The sequence below is a fragment of the Furipterus horrens genome, unplaced genomic scaffold (assembly GCF_987537825.1).
Source record: "Furipterus horrens unplaced genomic scaffold, mFurHor1.1.pri manual_scaffold_11, whole genome shotgun sequence".
In the NCBI taxonomy this organism is placed as follows: domain Eukaryota; kingdom Metazoa; phylum Chordata; class Mammalia; order Chiroptera; family Furipteridae; genus Furipterus; species Furipterus horrens.
In genome coordinates, this window is record NW_028327181.1 from 40,413,118 (window position 1) to 40,423,478 (window position 10,361).

Genomic DNA, 10,361 nt, shown 5'->3' on the forward strand with positions numbered 1-10,361 from the left:
TGTTCGGAAGGAGGCCAGCAACAGTTTTCAACCAGATGAAATTCTAACCACCATATACAGATAATCAAACGATTTCAACAGATGTAATTATGCCCTTGCTCTGCCGTTGTTGTTGTGCTTCAATGTATGCCTCAGTGAAGTTTCGAGTTTATACAGTAGACTAAAGAGCAAACACTGCTTTGAAGAACGCTGGAGTCTTTTGTGTAGTGTGCTTCACCTGACACACTAAAAGATCTATATGTGACTTCACCGTTCACAGTGGTTTCCTATGTTGTTTCTTGGTAATTCACTGTGAAACTCTGAAAAAACCGTGTTTTCAAAGAGGCCTAGCTTAGAAATTATATCAGGTAAAGGATCATTCTTTGAAACAGGAGAGAACATCACAATTTCTAGCAATTATAACAGAAGTTATTGCTTTCTCTTCCCTGTCCGTGCTGTATTGGCATTCATTGTGGGAGATAGTGACCGGTGGCATTGCCAATGAAGGCAGAAGCAGAGATAGCAATGTCTGGACATATCTTGTTTTCCGTGCAGAGTAACGCATGTACTACTGAAAGTACAGATGTAGCTCTTTGAACTGAAGATATTAGATGCTATCTGGATCTCATGTATGTCTTTCTAAAAGTTGCTGTTGCACTTATTGTTAACTCATAAAGACTGTGTTCGGAAGGAGGCCAGCAACAGTTTTCAACCAGATGAAATTCTAACCACCATATACAGATAATCAAACGATTTCAACAGATGTAATTATGCCCTTGCTCTGCCGTTGTTGTTCTGCTTCAATGTATGCTTCAGTGAACTTTCGAGTTTATACAGTAGGCTAAAGAGCAAACACTGCTTTGAAGAACGCTGGAGTCTTTTGTGTAGTGTGCTTCACCTGACACACTAAAAGATCTATATGTGACTTCACCGTTCACAGTGGTTTCCTATGTTGTTTCTTGGTAATTCACTGTGAAACTCTGAAAAAACCGTGTTTTCAAGAGGCCTAGCTTAGAAATTATATCAGGTAAAGGATCATTCTTTGAAACAGGAGAGAACATCACAATTTCTAGCAATTATAACAGAAGTTATTGTTTTCTCTTCCCTGTCTGTGCGGTGATGGCATTCATTGTGGGAGATAGTGACCGGTGGCATTGCCATTGAAGGCAGAAGCAGAGATACCAATGTCTGGACATATCTGTTTTCCGTGCAGAGTAACGCATGTACTACTGAAAGTACAGATGTAGCTCTTTGAACTGAAGATATTAGATGCTATCTGGTTCTCATGTATGTCTTTCTAAAAGTTGCTGTTGCACTTATTGTTAACTCATAAAGACTGTGTTCGGAAGGAGGCCAGCAACAGTTTTCAACCAGATGAAATTCTAACCACCATATACAGATAATCAAACGATTTCAACAGATGTAATTATGCCCTTGCTCTGCCGTTGTTGTTGTGCTTCAATGTATGCCTCAGTGAAGTTTCGAGTTTATACAGTAGACTAAAGAGCAAACACTGCTTTGAAGAACGCTGGAGTCTTTTGTGTAGTGTGCTTCACCTGACACACTAAAAGATCTATATGTGACTTCACCGTTCACAGTGGTTTCCTATGTTGTTTCTTGGTAATTCACTGTGAAACTCTGAAAAAACCGTGTTTTCAAAGAGGCCTAGCTTAGAAATTATATCAGGTAAAGGATCATTCTTTGAAACAGGAGACAACATCACAATTTCTAGCAATTATAACAGAAGTTATGGTTTTCTCTTCCCTGTCCGTGCGGTGATGGCATTCATTGTGGGAGATAGTGACCGGTGGCATTGCCATTGAAGGCAGAAGCAGAGATAGCGATGTGTGGACATATCTTCTTTTTCATGCAGAGTAACGCATGTACTGCTGAAAGTACAGATGTAGCTCTTTGAACTGAAGATATTAGATGCTATCTGGTTCTCATGTATGTCTTTCTAAAAGTTGCTGTTGCACTTATTGTTAACTCATAAAGACTGTGTTCGGAAGGAGGCCAGCAACAGTTTTCAACCAGATGAAATTCTCACCACCATATACAGATAATCAAACGATTTCAACAGATGTAATTATGCCCTTGCTCTGCCGTTGTTGTTCTGCTTCAATGTATGCTTCAGTGAACTTTCGAGTTTATACAGTAGGCTAAAGAGCAAACACTGCTTTGAAGAACGCTGGAGTCTTTTGTGTAGTGTGCTTCACCTGACACACTAAAAGATCTATATGTGACTTCACCGTTCACAGTGGTTTCCTATGTTGTTTCTTGGTAATTCACTGTGAAACTCTGAAAATACCGTGTTTTCAAAGAGGCCTAGCTTAGAAATTATATCAGGTAAAGGATCATTCTTTGAAACAGGAGAGAACATCACAATTTCTAGCAATTATAACAGAAGTTATTGCTTTCTCTTCCCTGTCCGTGCTGTATTGGCATTCATTGTGGGAGATAGTGACCGGTGGCATTGCCAATGAAGGCAGAAGCAGAGATAGCAATGTCTGGACATATCTTGTTTTCCGTGCAGAGTAACGCATGTACTACTGAAAGTACAGATGTAGCTCTTTGAACTGAAGATATTAGATGCTATCTGGATCTCATGTATGTCTTTCTAAAAGTTGCTGTTGCACTTATTGTTAACTCATAAAGACTGTGTTCGGAAGGAGGCCAGCAACAGTTTTCAACCAGATGAAATTCTAACCACCATATACAGATAATCAAACGATTTCAACAGATGTAATTATGCCCTTGCTCTGCCGTTGTTGTTCTGCTTCAATGTATGCTTCAGTGAACTTTCGAGTTTATACAGTAGGCTAAAGAGCAAACACTGCTTTGAAGAACGCTGGAGTCTTTTGTGTAGTGTGCTTCACCTGACACACTAAAAGATCTATATGTGACTTCACCGTTCACAGTGGTTTCCTATGTTGTTTCTTGGTAATTCACTGTGAAACTCTGAAAAAACCGTGTTTTCAAGAGGCCTAGCTTAGAAATTATATCAGGTAAAGGATCATTCTTTGAAACAGGAGAGAACATCACAATTTCTAGCAATTATAACAGAAGTTATTGTTTTCTCTTCCCTGTCTGTGCGGTGATGGCATTCATTGTGGGAGATAGTGACCGGTGGCATTGCCATTGAAGGCAGAAGCAGAGATACCAATGTCTGGACATATCTGTTTTCCGTGCAGAGTAACGCATGTACTACTGAAAGTACAGATGTAGCTCTTTGAACTGAAGATATTAGATGCTATCTGGTTCTCATGTATGTCTTTCTAAAAGTTGCTGTTGCACTTATTGTTAACTCATAAAGACTGTGTTCGGAAGGAGGCCAGCAACAGTATTCAACCAGATGAAATTCTAACCACCATATACAGATAATCAAACGATTTCAACAGATGTAATTATGCCCTTGCTCTGCCGTTGTTGTTCTGCTTCAATGTATGCTTCAGTGAACTTTCGAGTTTATACAGTAGGCTAAAGAGCAAACACTGCTTTGAAGAACGCTGGAGTCTTTTGTGTAGTGTGCTTCACCTGACACACTAAAAGATCTATATGTGACTTCACCGTTCACAGTGGTTTCCTATGTTGTTTCTTGGTAATTCACTGTGAAACTCTGAAAAAACCGTGTTTTCAAGAGGCCTAGCTTAGAAATTATATCAGGTAAAGGATCATTCTTTGAAACAGGAGAGAACATCACAATTTCTAGCAATTATAACAGAAGTTATTGTTTTCTCTTCCCTGTCTGTGCGGTGATGGCATTCATTGTGGGAGATAGTGACCGGTGGCATTGCCATTGAAGGCAGAAGCAGAGATACCAATGTCTGGACATATCTGTTTTCCGTGCAGAGTAACGCATGTACTACTGAAAGTACAGATGTAGCTCTTTGAACTGAAGATATTAGATGCTATCTGGTTCTCATGTATGTCTTTCTAAAAGTTGCTGTTGCACTTATTGTTAACTCATAAAGACTGTGTTCGGAAGGAGGCCAGCAACAGTTTTCAACCAGATGAAATTCTAACCACCATATACAGATAATCAAATGATTTCAACAGATGTAATTATGCCCTTGCTCTGCCGTTGTTGTTGTGCTTCAATGTATGCCTCAGTGAAGTTTCGAGTTTATACAGTAGACTAAAGAGCAAACACTGCTTTGAAGAACGCTGGAGTCTTTTGTGTAGTGTGCTTCACCTGACACACTAAAAGATCTATATGTGACTTCACCGTTCACAGTGGTTTCCTATGTTGTTTCTTGGTAATTCACTGTGAAACTCTGAAAAAACCGTGTTTTCAAAGAGGCCTAGCTTAGAAATTATATCAGGTAAAGGATCATTCTTTGAAACAGGAGACAACATCACAATTTCTAGCAATTATAACAGAAGTTATGGTTTTCTCTTCCCTGTCCGTGCGGTGATGGCATTCATTGTGGGAGATAGTGACCGGTGGCATTGCCATTGAAGGCAGAAGCAGAGATAGCGATGTGTGGACATATCTTCTTTTTCATGCAGAGTAACGCATGTACTGCTGAAAGTACAGATGTAGCTCTTTGAACTGAAGATATTAGATGCTATCTGGTTCTCATGTATGTCTTTCTAAAAGTTGCTGTTGCACTTATTGTTAACTCATAAAGACTGTGTTCGGAAGGAGGCCAGCAACAGTTTTCAACCAGATGAAATTCTCACCACCATATACAGATAATCAAACGATTTCAACAGATGTAATTATGCCCTTGCTCTGCCGTTGTTGTTCTGCTTCAATGTATGCTTCAGTGAACTTTCGAGTTTATACAGTAGGCTAAAGAGCAAACACTGCTTTGAAGAACGCTGGAGTCTTTTGTGTAGTGTGCTTCACCTGACACACTAAAAGATCTATATGTGACTTCACCGTTCACAGTGGTTTCCTATGTTGTTTCTTGGTAATTCACTGTGAAACTCTGAAAATACCGTGTTTTCAAAGAGGCCTAGCTTAGAAATTATATCAGGTAAAGGATCATTCTTTGAAACAGGAGAGAACATCACAATTTCTAGCAATTATAACAGAAGTTATTGCTTTCTCTTCCCTGTCCGTGCTGTATTGGCATTCATTGTGGGAGATAGTGACCGGTGGCATTGCCAATGAAGGCAGAAGCAGAGATAGCAATGTCTGGACATATCTTGTTTTCCGTGCAGAGTAACGCATGTACTACTGAAAGTACAGATGTAGCTCTTTGAACTGAAGATATTAGATGCTATCTGGATCTCATGTATGTCTTTCTAAAAGTTGCTGTTGCACTTATTGTTAACTCATAAAGACTGTGTTCGGAAGGAGGCCAGCAACAGTTTTCAACCAGATGAAATTCTAACCACCATATACAGATAATCAAACGATTTCAACAGATGTAATTATGCCCTTGCTCTGCCGTTGTTGTTCTGCTTCAATGTATGCTTCAGTGAACTTTCGAGTTTATACAGTAGGCTAAAGAGCAAACACTGCTTTGAAGAACGCTGGAGTCTTTTGTGTAGTGTGCTTCACCTGACACACTAAAAGATCTATATGTGACTTCACCGTTCACAGTGGTTTCCTATGTTGTTTCTTGGTAATTCACTGTGAAACTCTGAAAAAACCGTGTTTTCAAGAGGCCTAGCTTAGAAATTATATCAGGTAAAGGATCATTCTTTGAAACAGGAGAGAACATCACAATTTCTAGCAATTATAACAGAAGTTATTGTTTTCTCTTCCCTGTCTGTGCGGTGATGGCATTCATTGTGGGAGATAGTGACCGGTGGCATTGCCATTGAAGGCAGAAGCAGAGATACCAATGTCTGGACATATCTGTTTTCCGTGCAGAGTAACGCATGTACTACTGAAAGTACAGATGTAGCTCTTTGAACTGAAGATATTAGATGCTATCTGGTTCTCATGTATGTCTTTCTAAAAGTTGCTGTTGCACTTATTGTTAACTCATAAAGACTGTGTTCGGAAGGAGGCCAGCAACAGTTTTCAACCAGATGAAATTCTAACCACCATATACAGATAATCAAACGATTTCAACAGATGTAATTATGCCCTTGCTCTGCCGTTGTTGTTGTGCTTCAATGTATGCCTCAGTGAAGTTTCGAATTTATACAGTAGACTAAAGAGCAAACACTGCTTTGAAGAACGCTGGAGTCTTTTGTGTAGTGTGCTTCACCTGACACACTAAAAGATCTATATGTGACTTCACCGTTCACAGTGGTTTCCTATGTTGTTTCTTGGTAATTCACTGTGAAACTCTGAAAAAACCGTGTTTTCAAAGAGGCCTAGCTTAGAAATTATATCAGGTAAAGGATCATTCTTTGAAACAGGAGACAACATCACAATTTCTAGCAATTATAACAGAAGTTATGGTTTTCTCTTCCCTGTCCGTGCGGTGATGGCATTCATTGTGGGAGATAGTGACCGGTGGCATTGCCATTGAAGGCAGAAGCAGAGATAGCGATGTGTGGACATATCTTCTTTTTCATGCAGAGTAACGCATGTACTGCTGAAAGTACAGATGTAGCTCTTTGAACTGAAGATATTAGATGCTATCTGGTTCTCATGTATGTCTTTCTAAAAGTTGCTGTTGCACTTATTGTTAACTCATAAAGACTGTGTTCGGAAGGAGGCCAGCAACAGTTTTCAACCAGATGAAATTCTAACCACCATATACAGATAATCAAACGATTTCAACAGATGTAATTAGGCCCTTGCTCTGCCGTTGTTGTTCTGCTTCATTGTATGCTTCAGTGAGCTTTCGAGTTTATACAGTAGATTAAAGAGCAAACACTGGTTTCAAGAACGCTGGAGTCTTTTGTGTAGTGTGCTTCACCTGACACACTAAAAGATCTATATGTGACTTCACCGTTCACAGTGGTTTCCTATGTTGTTTCTTGGTAATTCACTGTGAAACTCTGAAAAAACCGTGTTTTCAAAGAGGCCTAGCTTAGAAATTATATCAGGTAAAGGATCATTCTTTGAAACAGGAGAGAACATCACAATTTCTAGCAATTATAACAGAAGTTATTGTTTTCTCTTCCCTGTCTGTGCGGTGATGGCATTCATTGTGGGAGATAGTGACCGGTGGCATTGCCATTGAAGGCAGAAGCAGAGATACCAATGTCTGGACATATCTGTTTTCCGTGCAGAGTAACGCATGTACTACTGAAAGTACAGATGTAGCTCTTTGAACTGAAGATATTAGATGCTATCTGGTTCTCATGTATGTCTTTCTAAAAGTTGCTGTTGCACTTATTGTTAACTCATAAAGACTGTGTTCGGAAGGAGGCCAGCAACAGTTTTCAACCAGATGAAATTCTAACCACCATATACAGATAATCAAACGATTTCAACAGATGTAATTATGCCCTTGCTCTGCCGTTGTTGTTGTGCTTCAATGTATGCTTCAGTGAAGTTTCGAGTTTATACAGTAGACTAAAGAGCAAACACTGGTTTCAAGAACGCTGGAGTCTTTTGTGTAGTGTGCTTCACCTGACACACTAAAAGATCTATATGTGACTTCACCGTTCACAGTGGTTTCCTATGTTGTTTCTTGGTAATTCACTGTGAAACTCTGAAAATACCGTGTTTTCAAAGAGGCCTAGCTTAGAAATTATATCAGGTAAAGGATCATTCTTTGAAACAGGAGACAACATCACAATTTCTAGCAATTATAACAGAAGTTATGGTTTTCTCTTCCCTGTCCGTGCGGTGATGGCATTCATTGTGGGAGATAGTGACCGGTGGCATTGCCATTGAAGGCAGAAGCAGAGATAGCGATGTGTGGACATATCTTCTTTTTCATGCAGAGTAACGCATGTACTGCTGAAAGTACAGATGTAGCTCTTTGAACTGAAGATATTAGATGCTATCTGGTTCTCATGTATGTCTTTCTAAAAGTTGCTGTTGCACTTATTGTTAACTCATAAAGACTGTGTTCGGAAGGAGGCCAGCAACAGTTTTCAACCAGATGAAATTCTCACCACCATATACAGATAATCAAACGATTTCAACAGATGTAATTATGCCCTTGCTCTGCCGTTGTTGTTCTGCTTCAATGTACGCTTCAGTGAACTTTCGAGTTTATACAGTAGGCTAAAGAGCAAACACTGCTTTGAAGAACGCTGGAGTCTTTTGTGTAGTGTGCTTCACCTGACACACTAAAAGATCTATATGTGACTTCACCGTTCACAGTGGTTTCCTATGTTGTTTCTTGGTAATTCACTGTGAAACTCTGAAAATACCGTGTTTTCAAAGAGGCCTAGCTTAGAAATTATATCAGGTAAAGGATCATTCTTTGAAACAGGAGACAACATCACAATTTCTAGCAATTATAACAGAAGTTATTGCTTTCTCTTCCCTGTCCGTGCGGTGATGGCATTCATTGTGGGAGATAGTGACCGGTGGCATTGCCAATGAAGGCAGAAGCAGAGATAGCAATGTCTGGACATATCTTGTTTTCCGTGCAGAGTAACGCATGTACTACTGAAAGTACAGATGTAGCTCTTTGAACTGAAGATATTAGATGCTATCTGGATCTCATGTATGTCTTTCTAAAAGTTGCTGTTGCACTTATTGTTAACTCATAAAGACTGTGTTCGGAAGGAGGCCAGCAACAGTTTTCAACCAGATGAAATTCTAACCACCATATACAGATAATCAAACGATTTCAACAGATGTAATTATGCCCTTGCTCTGCCGTTGTTGTTCTGCTTCAATGTATGCTTCAGTGAACTTTCGAGTTTATACAGTAGGCTAAAGAGCAAACACTGCTTTGAAGAACGCTGGAGTCTTTTGTGTAGTGTGCTTCACCTGACACACTAAAAGATCTATATGTGACTTCACCGTTCACAGTGGTTTCCTATGTTGTTTCTTGGTAATTCACTGTGAAACTCTGAAAAAACCGTGTTTTCAAGAGGCCTAGCTTAGAAATTATATCAGGTAAAGGATCATTCTTTGAAACAGGAGAGAACATCACAATTTCTAGCAATTATAACAGAAGTTATTGTTTTCTCTTCCCTGTCTGTGCGGTGATGGCATTCATTGTGGGAGATAGTGACCGGTGGCATTGCCATTGAAGGCAGAAGCAGAGATACCAATGTCTGGACATATCTGTTTTCCGTGCAGAGTAACGCATGTACTACTGAAAGTACAGATGTAGCTCTTTGAACTGAAGATATTAGATGCTATCTGGTTCTCATGTATGTCTTTCTAAAAGTTGCTGTTGCACTTATTGTTAACTCATAAAGACTGTGTTCGGAAGGAGGCCAGCAACAGTTTTCAACCAGATGAAATTCTAACCACCATATACAGATAATCAAACGATTTCAACAGATGTAATTATGCCCTTGCTCTGCCGTTGTTGTTGTGCTTCAATGTATGCCTCAGTGAAGTTTCGAGTTTATACAGTAGACTAAAGAGCAAACACTGCTTTGAAGAACGCTGGAGTCTTTTGTGTAGTGTGCTTCACCTGACACACTAAAAGATCTATATGTGACTTCACCGTTCACAGTGGTTTCCTATGTTGTTTCTTGGTAATTCACTGTGAAACTCTGAAAAAACCGTGTTTTCAAAGAGGCCTAGCTTAGAAATTATATCAGGTAAAGGATCATTCTTTGAAACAGGAGACAACATCACAATTTCTAGCAATTATAACAGAAGTTATGGTTTTCTCTTCCCTGTCCGTGCGGTGATGGCATTCATTGTGGGAGATAGTGACCGGTGGCATTGCCATTGAAGGCAGAAGCAGAGATAGCGATGTGTGGACATATCTTCTTTTTCATGCAGAGTAACGCATGTACTGCTGAAAGTACAGATGTAGCTCTTTGAACTGAAGATATTAGATGCTATCTGGTTCTCATGTATGTCTTTCTAAAAGTTGCTGTTGCACTTATTGTTAACTCATAAAGACTGTGTTCGGAAGGAGGCCAGCAACAGTTTTCAACCAGATGAAATTCTCACCACCATATACAGATAATCAAACGATTTCAACAGATGTAATTATGCCCTTGCTCTGCCGTTGTTGTTCTGCTTCAATGTATGCTTCAGTGAACTTTCGAGTTTATACAGTAGGCTAAAGAGCAAACACTGCTTTGAAGAACGCTGGAGTCTTTTGTGTAGTGTGCTTCACCTGACACACTAAAAGATCTATATGTGACTTCACCGTTCACAGTGGTTTCCTATGTTGTTTCTTGGTAATTCACTGTGAAACTCTGAAAATACCGTGTTTTCAAAGAGGCCTAGCTTAGAAATTATATCAGGTAAAGGATCATTCTTTGAAACAGGAGAGAACATCACAATTTCTAGCAATTATAACAGAAGTTATTGCTTTCTCTTCCCTGTCCGTGCTGTATTGGCATTCATTGTGGGAGATAGTGACCGGTGG